Source organism: Nycticebus coucang, chromosome 21, assembly GCF_027406575.1.
Source record: "Nycticebus coucang isolate mNycCou1 chromosome 21, mNycCou1.pri, whole genome shotgun sequence".
NCBI lineage: Eukaryota > Metazoa > Chordata > Mammalia > Primates > Lorisidae > Nycticebus > Nycticebus coucang.
In genome coordinates, this window is record NC_069800.1 from 786,814 (window position 1) to 800,136 (window position 13,323).

Here is a 13,323-nt window from a genome sequence, read left to right on the forward strand (position 1 = left end):
GAACAGAGCAGGCTCTTGGATGGAGACCATCCCTCCTCCTATACCCCATGGTCAGAGGCAGGAAATGAGATGAAGCTTCCCCTTCCATAAAAGGTAGAAAGCTCCCTGATACTAGGGCTGTGCAAGCTTTGTGTCTGTGAGCTGGAGCAGCATGGATTGCTAGCCACCCCCTCTCTACTGGCGGGAGGAGGACGCCCAACCTTGACCTTGCTTCACAGTGCCCCTAGATCCCACCCACCCTCCCTGTGAGCATGGGTGAGTGGGAAATGGCTGGCTCAGGTGTTGTTCTACACCCTGCTGATCACGGAATCCACTTCCTGGATGGCCACCCAGGGCCTGACAATGTCAGCTAGGACACCTTCACCTTCTGTCTGTGCTCTCTGTTCCAGGTCTTGCAGATTGTGGTCATCTCCACACCCTAGTCATGTACCCAGGCCATGCCATTTACTTTTTTGCCCCCTCTTTCAAGCAGAAGCAACAGTGTGCAGCTCCCTCCACAGCTGCATTCAAATCCCTAAGCCATGGGCACACTTGCCACCAGTGGTTGGGGCTGGCCAGGGCCAGCATGCTGGGCAAGGAGGAGGCAGAAAACCAGGGCACAGCAGAGAGTGACAGCATGAATGAGGAGAAGGGGGAGCGCCCAGAGGCCTGGAAGGGATTTCAAGGCAGCTGGGCCCAGCCAGCCCAGGCCACAGGACCGCTGGAGGCACATCTGGGAGAGCCGTACCCAGCTGAGAGGAGCCACATGAAGATGCCAGCCCTACCTGCAGGTCACCACATCTACTGCTTGTTGCAGCCCAAGGCAAAATGGAGTTCCTCCTGATCATGGACTTTATGGTGACACTTACTCCAATTTGGCCTAGACTATGGTTTTTCTTTTTTTTCCTGATAATTTGTGAACTCTAGTACATCTTTTTTTTTTAATTGCCCTGTTTTGTTCAAAATAAATAAACAATGATGTAGTTGAGTAACTTATCTTGAGTATTGTGGTATGAATAGCATTTTAGTCATTCGACACTAATGAAGTACAAATAACATTTTGTATTTATGAATGACAAAAAAATTGAAATAAATATGTAAAGATCATTCCTTATACAAGAATTTTAGATCATATATCCAGAGAGAACATTAAAATAAAACCTTTAACACTGCTCATGAAATAATGGATTTAGGCAATGATCACCAAGGAATGTTTAAACAGGTAAAAGCTGGATGGAGAAACTAAAACTAACTCACGAATCATGTTGAATCAATTGATCAATCTTGCCCATATGGGACAATCATATATATTATATAACCTCTTAAAAAGATGCTTTAGGGCGGCACCTGTGGCTCAGTGAGTAGGGCGCTGGCCCCATATGCTGAGGGTGGTGCGTTCAAACCCACCCCGGCCAAACTGCAACCAAAAATAGCCGGGCGTTGTGGCGGGCGCCTGTAGTCCCAGCTGCTCGGGAGGCCGAGGCAAGAGAATCGCTTAAGCCCAGGAGTTGGAGGTTGCTGTGAGCTGTGTGAGGCCACAGCACTCTACCGAGGGCCATAAAGTGAGGCCTCTACAAAAAAAAGACATACGAGTCAAATGTAAGTGTGTGGATGTCATTTGAATTCAGCTTTGAATAAATAAACTATATATGAAAAATAAATCATGAAAGAAGTATTCGATGATGTTAAGCAAATATTGTTAATTGGGCAAACATAATGATGTCACTCTAGTTGTGTTAAAGGCTTTGTTTATTATAAATGTACACTGAGTTATTTGTGGGTGGAATGACATATGGTGGTTGTAAGGAGTGGAATAAAGGAAACCCAAGTGGCAAAAGTTGATGGAAATTTAGTATAATGTTATCACTCAGTTGTATGTGATTGAAAATTTTTATATTCAAATATTAACATGCTAAACTATTTCTTTGAACACACAGAAGACATTTCTATCAAACAGATATGTTAGAAAATGCCATAAAGGACAGATAATATGTTGAATGGCAAATCTGGATTCTAATTGGTCATCATTGATATAGTTTCAATCCCACAAGATGAGTTTTAACAAAAGTAAATGCCATAGCAAATGTTCAGAATGAAAGAAAGCTTACTTCCTTGCAATATATGAGAGAGAACTCACAATGCTGATATGAAAACAATTTCACAGCATCTATGATTGAAGACATGTTTCAAATCGTGGACGCAAACAACTCATTTTTTTTGTTCTCGTTTCATAATAACAGGCTAAGATTGCTTAGTTCTACAATTTTTGTTATAAAAATAAACAGGCTTGTAAATTCTATTTTTATGCTTACCTGCAATGAAACAGAATACATAGGGCAAGGTTTGTGTGTTGTCTTAACATGCAAGTCACTATTGCTCATCAATACTAGCTATAGTATACTTTGACAACCATGGTGGATACTCAGGTAGGTAGAAGGCTCTGCTGTACGGTGGCTGGCTGTGTTATTCTTATTTTTATTTTCTATGTTTTTTTTCTTTTTGTTGCTGTTCTGGCCGGGGCTGTGCTTGAACCCACCACCCCTGGTATTCAGGGTGGGTGCCCTACTCCTTGAGCCACAGGTGCCACCCCTGGCTGTGTTTTATATATATATATATATATATATATATACACACACACACACATATGTATATATACATATATATATATAAAATCATAGCTGTGTACATTAATGCAATCATGGGGCACAATGTGCTGGTTTTATATACAAATTGAAATGTTTTCATCAAACTTGATAACATAGCCTTCATAGCATTTTCTTAGTTATTGTGTTAAGACATTTATATTTTACGCCTAGTAAATTTCACATGTACCCTTGTAAGAAGCACTGTAAGTGTGGTCCCACCAATTACTCTCCCTCCCCCCTTTCTCCCCCCTCCCCTCCCCTCTCTCTCTCCTTTTCCCTTCTTCCTGGGCTATAATTGGGTTATAGCTTTCATAAGAAAGGTATTAAATAGGTTTCATCAAATAATTTGAGTACATTGTTACTTTGATACAATGAATATGTTGGACACTTTTGCTTTCATTCTTGATTTACTTTGCTAAGAAGAATATATTCCAGTGCCATCCATGTAAACATGGAAGAGGTAAAGCCTACATCCTTTTTTAAGGCTGCCTAATATTCCATGGTGTACATATACCGAAATTTATTGATCAATTAATGGGTCCATGGGTACTTGGGTTTCTTTTATGACTTAGCAATTAGGAATTGGGCTGCAATAAACTTTCTGATACATAGATCTTTTTTATAATGTGATTTTTGGTCTTCTGGATATACACCTAGTAGAGGATGGTAGAATCAAATGGCAGGTCTGTTTTTAGATCTGTAAGTGTTCTCCAAACATCTTTCCAAAAGGTTCCTATTAGTTCGCATTCCCACCAGCAGTTTGAAAGTGTTCCCTTTTATCTACATCCATGCCAGCATCTCTGGTTTTGGGATTTTGAGATGGGGGCTAATCTTACTAGAGTTAGACGATATCTCAAAATAGTTTTGATTTGGTATTTCTCTGATGATTACGGATGATGAGCATTTTTTCATATGTCTGTAGGCCATGCACCTGTCTTCTTCAGAGAAGTTTCTCTTCAAGTCCTTTGCCCACCCTGAGATGGCATCATTTGTTCTTTTCCTGCTAATATGTTTGGGTTCTCTGTGGATTCCGGTTATTAAACCTTTGTCACAGACATACCTACAAATATCTTCTCCTATTCTGAGGGCTGTCTGCTTTCTTGACTTACTGTGTTTTTGGCTGTGCAGAAGCTTTTTAATTTGTTTGGTGGTCAGTTTTTAAACATGGGAGAAATTACTAAACTTTAAGCATTCATTAAAATGCAAAACTTTGTGAGCAAAGATCTTAATTTTGGCTTCAGAGCTGGGGTCAGATTATGTATGTAGTGTGAGAGTAGAAACAAGATCAATTAGTTTCAGTCACCCAGGGTTAACCACAGTCTGAAAATATGAAATGGAAAATTCTGGAAACAAACAATTCATAGGTTTTTAAAAAAGATTAATTAGGAAGCGACTGTGAGAACACAGGGAAGATATGTTATGGGTTGGGAATGTGGTATGAATAGTCGAGAGAAGAGGGAAGGAATTTGAGATAGATTTTTGAGGCAGAGTTGGGAAAAAAATGTGTTGATTAACTGGATATAAGAAGCAAGGATAAAGGAATCAGAGATGAAAAACTTCTTTCTGGAAGAGTTAGCTATCCACGGTGCCATTTAGTAAGATGAGAAGTATTGGAACATTAACGAGTTTTATTGTATGAGTTTTCTTTTTGACATGCTAAATTGAAATTGCAGTTAAAAAAGAGAAAAATGTTAAAAGTGAAACTGTTAGATCAAAGATTCAATTATAAAATACATTTCTAAACAAACTCTCTTGTAGTATGTGAGCTTCTCTGCACTCTGGGTAACTCCGGATATTGTCAATCTTTTTAACCTTTGCTAATCTGAGGAGTAAAAAATGATATTTCAACGTATTTCATGCCTTTGACTATAGTTAATGTCAGTTTACATATACGTGTATATAAATGCATACACACAATGTATATCTAAATATACACAATATAAAGTATATTATATACAAATGTGTACAGGTGGGAGAGTAGAATCCTTGGTTATGATGTGCGTATAATTGTCTCTTTGTGTCTTTCAGTAATTTTCATTTTCTTACTGTCTTGGGAGTGTTATTTGTATATGGGAAATAATAACCATTTACTAAATATATTGTAACTTTTCATTTGGGTTGTCATTTGTTGTTCAGTCTTATTTGTGGTATTACTTTTGTAATACAGTTTTAAATTTGTATAGAATCAGAACTGTTCATCTTTTTTTTTTAACGTCTTGCTTCACTGTTTATGTAACCCACATGTCAGATTACTTTTCAGATTTAAATAAGACTATAACCCTCTATTGTACGTCTCATTGGAAAACTTTCCTAAGGTCTCTTGCATTACAATGGGACGCAGGCCGACTGCTTGCCAATTCTACCACGTGAGATGAGAAATGCAGGTGGGAGGTGCGGAAGGGTGGCAAATACAGCTAGCCAGTGCTAGGCACAGCCCCTGGGTGAGGGCACACTTTTAACTGTGACACGCATGGCACAAAAGCATCTCACGGAACCAAAGTATTTTGCCTCACCATTTTCACCTCTGCCTTCCCTTCATCTTTTTCTCCCTGGGTTCTCCCAGGCTACTCTGCCTCTCTAACTCTCTCTGAGAACTTTGATGCCATTCAGAGGCTGTTTAGCTGTATCCATTTGTGTATGTTTCACTTAAGGTATTGTTTCTTGCCATTCTGAGCTCTTTGCCATCTATTTATATTGTGATGAGAACACCACAGTCTTTTTTTTTTTTTTTTTTTTTTGAATTTTAAAAACAAGACATGCCTTGGCCTCTATGTTTAGAAACAAATCTATTTGCAATGTAGAATACTTGTATACTTATACACTTCAAATCTTTCTTTGTCATTTGTAACTGTTTCCTGCAGGCCTCAGGGAGCCATCCCATAACTGCAGATGAGAAATAAAACAACCAAACTAAATAAACTTACATTAGATCAGTGGTTCTCAACCTTCCTAATGCCTCCTAATGCTGCGACCCTTTAATACAGTTCCTCATGTTGTGGTAACCTCCAACCATAAAATTATTTTTGTTGCTACTGCTAGGAATCGTAATTTAAATAACTGATATGCAGGATGTATGTTCATTGTTATAAAGGGGTCGAGACCCACAGGTTGAGAACTGCTGCTGTGGACGTTTGGGAGCTCATCACAATAGTGCTGCGCTGGTGACGCTTCCCCAGGGAGTGAGCTTGGGCTCCCTCGGATCGGGAGGATGTGTGTCATGTGCTGTGCTGCGTGCCAGGTCATTTTATTCATGCGGTAGAGCCTCAGTCAGGAGCTGGGACCTCTCAGCATCCTCAGGGCCTGGTGAAGATGCTATTTGGAATGTTTGATGGTCAGTGTCTGGTGTGGTGCAGACTCTGAACTTAGCACAGCTGGGTCCGAGCACTGACTTTGTTACTTCATAACTTGTGCTCATGTTAGGCACGAGGAAACAAATTATATTACCTGCTCCTCAAATGTCTTCTTGAAAATGGGGATCATCTCTTATCACCCATTGCTGAATGAGAAACCCTGAGATGACCTCTTTGGGGATATCTGCCATGACAGACTTTATTCTCAGGTCTGAGAATACCTGGTCCCACCATTACCTGAGACATCCTAACTGTACCAAGGGAGCTACTTGGTTGGCTAAATAATTTTAAAGTCATTTTAAGCCCCCAGTTTTCTGGTTCTCCCCATGATTCAAGGTCCTGACACTGAGCCCTACGTCCTTTTTCTTCTCAGACTCAGCTGGGATTTATTCATTGAGCACAGAAGATTTCCACAGTCATTTTAATTTCTATAAAGATATACAAAAGAAGAAGTTTTCTGATTTAACTACAATAGGGCAGGCTCTCAAAATCCTAGGCTTGTATTAACAGAAGTATCTGTGGTATAATTCCATTTCTAGCAAAAGTAGAAAGAGAATGGTTGGGATTTTTTATGAGCCAGAATAGCAGAGGGTAATGTTATATCAAACTATAGGAATTTAATTACCCCATTCCACAAATGCAGTTTTCAAATAAAGGAGTCAAAAGGATTTCTAAAGCTATTCTTTGGGACTTTGATATAAAAACCCAGAATGCATTTAGTAGACGTAACATGTGTTACTGTCCATTACAAGCCACCACAAGGAACGCAGCGCGGTAAGAAACGCAGCTTGAGACAGAACACCCAGTGATTAACAATCTCTTTGCTCTCTTCCTAGAAATACTGCAATTTGCTTAGAGTGTTACATGCTTGTCACTGTAAGGATGGACATTTCTGGAATATTTTTTGATGGGTGGATTTCACACTGAGGAAAGTTCTCCTGGAAATACTGTTGTTAGAGAGGGCGGCTTACCTCCAGACCAGGTGTAAGGGAGAGATGCTGTAGGGTGGGGAGGAGCAAATCACCCCAGGGGTCTTGTCTTTCATTTCAGGGTCTTAAAGTCTGTTCTTTACAGTGTCCACAAAAATCTTTAGCCATGAGCAGAAGGCCCGTGCAGGTGACTCTGGGACTTCTGTCCTGAAAGGTCCTTAAGTCTTTACAAAAACCTTTGCTTCCCCTCCTTATTATAAAAGTGACACATACTCGTGGTAGAAAACCTAAAAAATGGGTAAGAAAGGAAAGTGAAATAAAGAACATTTGTAATATTACGGCAGCAATGGCCACTCTAAACCTTTTGGCATATTGTCTTCTGGTTTCTCTGCAAAGTCATTTTACCACGACAAACAAAATTTTAGTAAAAGGGAGTCTTGGCTTTGGGAAAATGAGCAGTGAGGCAGGCATGTGTTTATCAAACACTTGTGCCATCAGGAGAGACTTTCTCAATGAACAAGGTGGAAGTATTCTAGAAAGATGGGGTTTAGGACTAAGTTGTGAGATGTTTCAGTGAACATCGTCTGTGGCTAATGGGTTTTGTTTGTTTTACCTTCTTTGTTTTTGAAGAAAAAAATAGTGCATACTACTTTTTTTTTTTTTTTCAATCAAAGTGTTGGTTTTGAGATGGGAGCATTGTGTGAGCCCCGGACTTTGAGGCTGCGATGAGCTGAGATTATACCACTGCATTTCAGCCTGGGCAACAGAGCGAGACTTCACCCCTGAAAGTAATTTTCAAGACATTTTAAAAAGAAATTTTAAAAATTTGGTTTTCATACTCATTCCTTGAATCTTCAAATTTCTATTAGTTTTGTCTGTGTTCCTGAGTGCTGCTGATGTCCAGTCCGATCACTATTTATTCCATTCATTGTTTGTTTTTTGAGTAAGATCATAAACCTTTGCCAGTAGTAAAATTATTCATGCTCCTGGATTCTCAAATGGTGGAGAGTCAGAGGGGAACTGGAATCCCTAAAGCAGCACGAGCCCTACTGCGTACAGCCGTTTGAGGGCTTCCTGAGCTGGGGGAGAAGCACTGTGTAGTCCAAAGTGGGTGATTCAGAGGCAGGCTCTGAGTCCGGTTAACCTGGGTTCATGTCTAGCCTCCGTCACTTCCTGGCGGGGTAATGTTAAAGAGAAGATTATTCACAGCACTTGTTAATGAACAACAAGGCAGACATTATTCAGGACTGTCCAGTAGGTATAGAAATGACTGCAATGGGGATTCTGCAGCAGGGAAGAAAGGTTGGCTTCGACTCCTAATACAACATAGAAAAGTGAGAATTTATAGCTAAAGAGCAGGGTCAGGGAGGAGATGGTCAGTGCATCGAGTATCTCCAAGAGGAAATGTGAGCAGCAAGGAGTGGGGAGGGATTCTCTCTAAAATGATCTAGTAGATCTCTTGAAGGCAGGTTGGGATGGTAGATATCATCTAGAGGAGAGGGAGATAAGAAACCTGATCAGTTATGGAGGGTGATCAGAGACCAAGGGCGGGGATCCTGGCTGAACTGAGTTGGCAAAGTGGACAATGGAGAGATGAACGTGGAAGGCCCAAAGTCAAGGCGTGGCTGAAAAAGGGCTCAGAAGAACCTGAAGGGAGTTTAATCAGGGAGGAACTCTTGGTCAGTAACCCTGCACGAGTTCCTCAACCTCTCTGTGCCCCAGTTTTGTCATCTTTAAAATGAAACTATCTAGGCTGGGTGCGGTGGCTCACGCCTGTAATCCCAGCATTCTGGGAGGCTGAGGCAGGTGGATTTCTTGAGTTCAGGAGTTTGAGACCAGGCTCAGCCAGAGTGAGACCTCATCTCTAAACACCTCAGCCAGGTGTTGCGGCAGGTGCCTGTAGTCGCAGCTACTCGGGAGGCTGAGGCAAGAGGATCAGTTGAGCCCAAGAGTTTGAGATTGCTGTGAGCTATGATGCCACAGTACTCTACCAAGGGTGACAAAATGAGACTCTGTCTCAAAAAAAAGAAAAAGAAAAATGAAACTATCTAAGCTTGTAAAGCTGTTGTGAAATCTATGAGACAATGTGTGGTGAGGCTCCTTAGCATGGCGAGAAGTGTTCAAAAAATGCCAGCTGGTGGGTTTCTGCTGGCCGTGCTCTTAGACTTCTAGGCCACCACATCAGAGGGAGGGCCCCTGGAGAGAGTTTCCACTTTTTACTTTTCCCTGTGACCTGGGTAATTCTCTCAACTTTCAACAACTCAGACTTTCCCTTCTGTAGCGCAGACTGTGCAGTTTTATGTTACAAAGGGGTTTTACGTGGAGGTAGATGCTGCTTTGCAATGTGAAGTGTTCTAACCATCAGTGACAGAGATGAGGCCTCCCCTAAGAGACAGCAAGTTTCTCCCTGGAGGTGGAGGAGGCCTCCCCTGATGTACAGAACACCTCCCCTGAGCGCATATGAAGAAAGGCAAGTTGCAGGAAACAGCTTAGGTAGGAAAACAAATGAGAAAACATGGTTTGTGCCAGTGACAGCACATGGAAGATGGATTCCTGGCTAGACTTCTGAAGCAGATCAGGAATGATGGGCCCATGCAGCCCTCCCTTGATAACTAAATAAAGCAATGAATTTGGGGTTTCAAATCTTGGCTATTCTTCCTTATGAGTTCAAGCACCTGGGAACTCCAGCCAGGCATTGCAGTTTGCTGTGAGATGGCTTCATTAACATACAAGTATGCAAAGAAGCTGCATTGGAAGAGTTCCAGAAGACACGGTTTGCCCTGGGCGTTTTGGAGGGTCTCCGTCCGTGTTTGTACACCGGGGTCATGTTCAAGAGTTCTCTGCAATAAAACAAAGGGAGGGACTTTCCAATGACATCCTTAGAAACATTTAAATGTTTCGTTCTTTCACAAAAAAGAAAACAACTTTTAAAAGTTTTCTTCTTAGCCATTTGCTTTTGCTTTAAGAAGTCTTAGTTCTTCCAAGATAAAAGTTCAAAGCTGTAATGGGCAAGAAAAGGGGTATTGATTTCTGATTTTTTGCTAAGTTTTCTAGCAAAGGATGATCTTACTGGATTCCTACTAAATACTTTCCCCCCAGATCTATAAGATCGATTGTAGCTCATTCATGTATTCATCTAGTAAAGATTTGCTCGGCATCTTCTGTGTGTGAGGTTGGGAACTCAGCTAGGAAGCAGGTGGACGTGGTCCTCCTTTTGAGGGCTCCTGGTCTGGTGATGGATACAGACAAGTGAACAGGGATTTAAATCCATCTTGTTAAGTGCAGAGATAGGAGAGGGAGCGTGAGGGATCATCAAAGGTGGCTTCCTAGGTGATGCCTTTCTCCGCAGTCAAACAGATGATTTTTAATTTTCTGTGACATATACTTACACATAGAATAGATGTTAATATTTCAGGAAACTTATATTTCAGTGCACTGGCTCCATATTGGGAAGCTCCTTAGATGGAGGCTCAGGAACTGTTGATCTATAATTAAGCCCACAGTTGTCTACCTAGAATGTAATTTTCCTGTAGGTTCAGAGCCCTGAGATGGGATGAGTCATCCACAGAGTTAACTGTTCTCTCTTGCCTGAGAGCAGGGAAATTTCCACTAGGTTACAGCTCTTATATTTTATTTTGCATTTGACATGTTTTGTTCATGAGAGTCTCACAGTGACACTTCAAGAGAGGCAAGACTCACATCACCCTAATGCAGTCCTGGTGTTCACACGGTGTGGCACGCATAACCAACACGCAATAGAAATGTGGTGAGGAAAGGAATCCCCATTTACATGCGAGTGAAGGGAGACTCAGATGAGTTAAAGGACTTGCACAGGACCGTGCAGTGAAACAACGGCAGGTGCTGAGACCTGGCACGGGGCGCCCAATCCCTCCTCAAGAGTTGAGGGCAAGCTGTGGCCAGGTGGAGCAGCAGAGGCACAGATAACTGTCCTTGAGAAGAAAAGTCTTGTTGCAGAAGCTGATTTCAGTCCTTTTAAATCATGGTACCCTTTGAAGCTGAGGTCCCAACTGCCCCCCATATGGGTCTGTGGCCTGTTAGGAACCAGGCCACACAGATCACCACCTGAGCTCTGCGTCCTGTCTGTGGAAAAATTGTCTTCCATGAAACCAGTTCCCAGTGCCCAAAAGGTTGGGGACTGCTGCTGAAGGGACTGCAGATCAGTATCTCTCATCTGGCTAATGTCTGAGGGGTCTCTCTCTATGTGTATATCTGCCTGCATCTTGCTTAAAATGTGCTATTTAATTTTTGTTTCAGCTTAATATGAGGGTATAAACAATTAGGTTACAATGTTTCCTTTGCTAGGTAAAGTCCCTGTTGTAGTTGTAGCCTTCATCCAGGAGGTCTGCCATATACCCCTAAACTGTGACCATTAGGCGGGAGCTCACCAGTCCCCATCCCTCCTCCCCTCTCTCCGCACCCTCCTACCCCCTCCCATATCTCCCTCTTCCCCTGGAATTGATTTGAGTTTTTCTCTTGTGGGCCTGCAGTAGGTGGTCTACTGGCTTCCTATTAGTATTGAGTGTATGAGATACTTGCTTTTCCATCCTTGTGATACTTTACTAAGAAGACTGTGTTTCAACTCCATCCAGGTTGATACAAAAGATGTAAAGTCTCCATCTTTTTTTGTGGCTGAATAGTATTCCATGGTATACGTATACCACAGGTTATTAATCCATTCCTGATTTGGTGGGCACTTAGGTAGTTTCCATGGCTTAAAATTTAAAAAGTTGCCCACATTTGGACATCAGTGCATGCCACATACCTTCAGATTCTTAGTTTCTCTTGAAAAGACCAGCCTCTCTGGCGCTTAGATTGCCTCATACAGGGGACAGGTGGCCAGAGATGAGCTGCTGTTGTTGATGATCCTCAACTTTCGGTCACCTGCCTGTCCTTTCTCTACTGACTCAGAAAATAGAAAAGAGGGATTGTTGTTCTAGGCAGCAACAAACACATGAGCTCTGGTGGTGTCCAGAGCCAGAGAGTAAGTTAGCAAAACCGCAGGTCATGAGACAGCAGAAATATTTCACGTCATAGCGTTCTTTATTGCCATGTGAATTTTCACCGTCTCCTGCCAACTTCATCTTGTGTCCATCCAATAATGCAAATAAATCAAATGTAAGTAGTTTTCTGTAGTTTAAAGCAATACCATATAGTGTTTAGATTTATGCTTTGTAATGTGACTTTTTAGTATAAATACAGTTTATTATATTTCTAACCTAACTTCATGTATCTAAATCTCAGCTCTCGTGAGCTGAGCTGATTGCAGGGTTACTTCTGACGGGGAAGATTCAGAGGACTGGCTTCCTTCCGTGACTGGTTTATAGTGTGTGCTGCTCACTGGCGCCTGACAGTCCTGGGCTGCATTTCTTAGATCACAAAGGAAATGGAGGCGCCTACCCCAGGGCCGTCCCCGGCAAGACAGCAGCGAGAAATCTAGACAAGCTCCTGTCGTTCCCGGCAGACATAAAGCTCAAAAGTCAAGAACATGACGCACACATCAGCTCTAGGGGCCTCTCGTGTTCAGTCCCTCGAGGAACAGGAGGAAGACACTGTGGCAGGGTACAGGTGATGCAGGCTTTGGGGGTCAGGGGCACCCTCAGTTTGTGGCAGTTACTCAGCCTAAGCCTGGTTTCCCCATCTATAAAATAGGGGATAACTCCACAGCACTTAGTAAGAATTTAATGAATGGCAGTTATTGATTTTATTTTCATTTTACAGACAAGGTATGTAAGACTCAGAATGAGGTAAATAACTTACCCAAGGCCAAGTAAATTGCACAGCCGGCCTGTGAACCAAGTCGTGGTGTGCTCAGACCCCCACACTGTATTGTTATTCTGACCCCTGCGATGCCCCCTCTCAGGGGGGCATGATGGGGGGTGCGTAGCTCAGACCCCCACACTGTATTGTTATTCTGACCCCCGCAGTGCCCCCTCTCAGGGTCGCTGTGAGCATGGTGGGGGGTGCGGAGCAGTGTCGGGAGTGAGCAGGCTTCTATAACTGGCATTGACTATTATCGGAGACAGCAGAGCTCGACTGAGCTTAAATGCCATCTAGAGGTTCAGTTACCTCCAGACCCTCAGTGTGACAGGGACCCCAATTCACAGGCATACCTTTCAGCCCCATTTACACATACAGATGGTTGATGTTGACTCTCGAGTGTGAGGAACGAAGATGGCAGTGGTGATGGTTAGGGACTAGAGAAGAAACATGACTTCATTAATAAAAACTTAAAATAGAAGAGTGCTCAGGGCAATGGAGTGGCGAGAATGGCTCTCCCTGCCAACTATGCCTTTCTCATCAGTCTTTAGACAGATAATCACCTTCCAGCATCCTCTGCTTTGCCTGGAAAGAAATAGGTGAGAAGGGGCACACTCTTTGGATCTGATGTGTGGGAGGGTG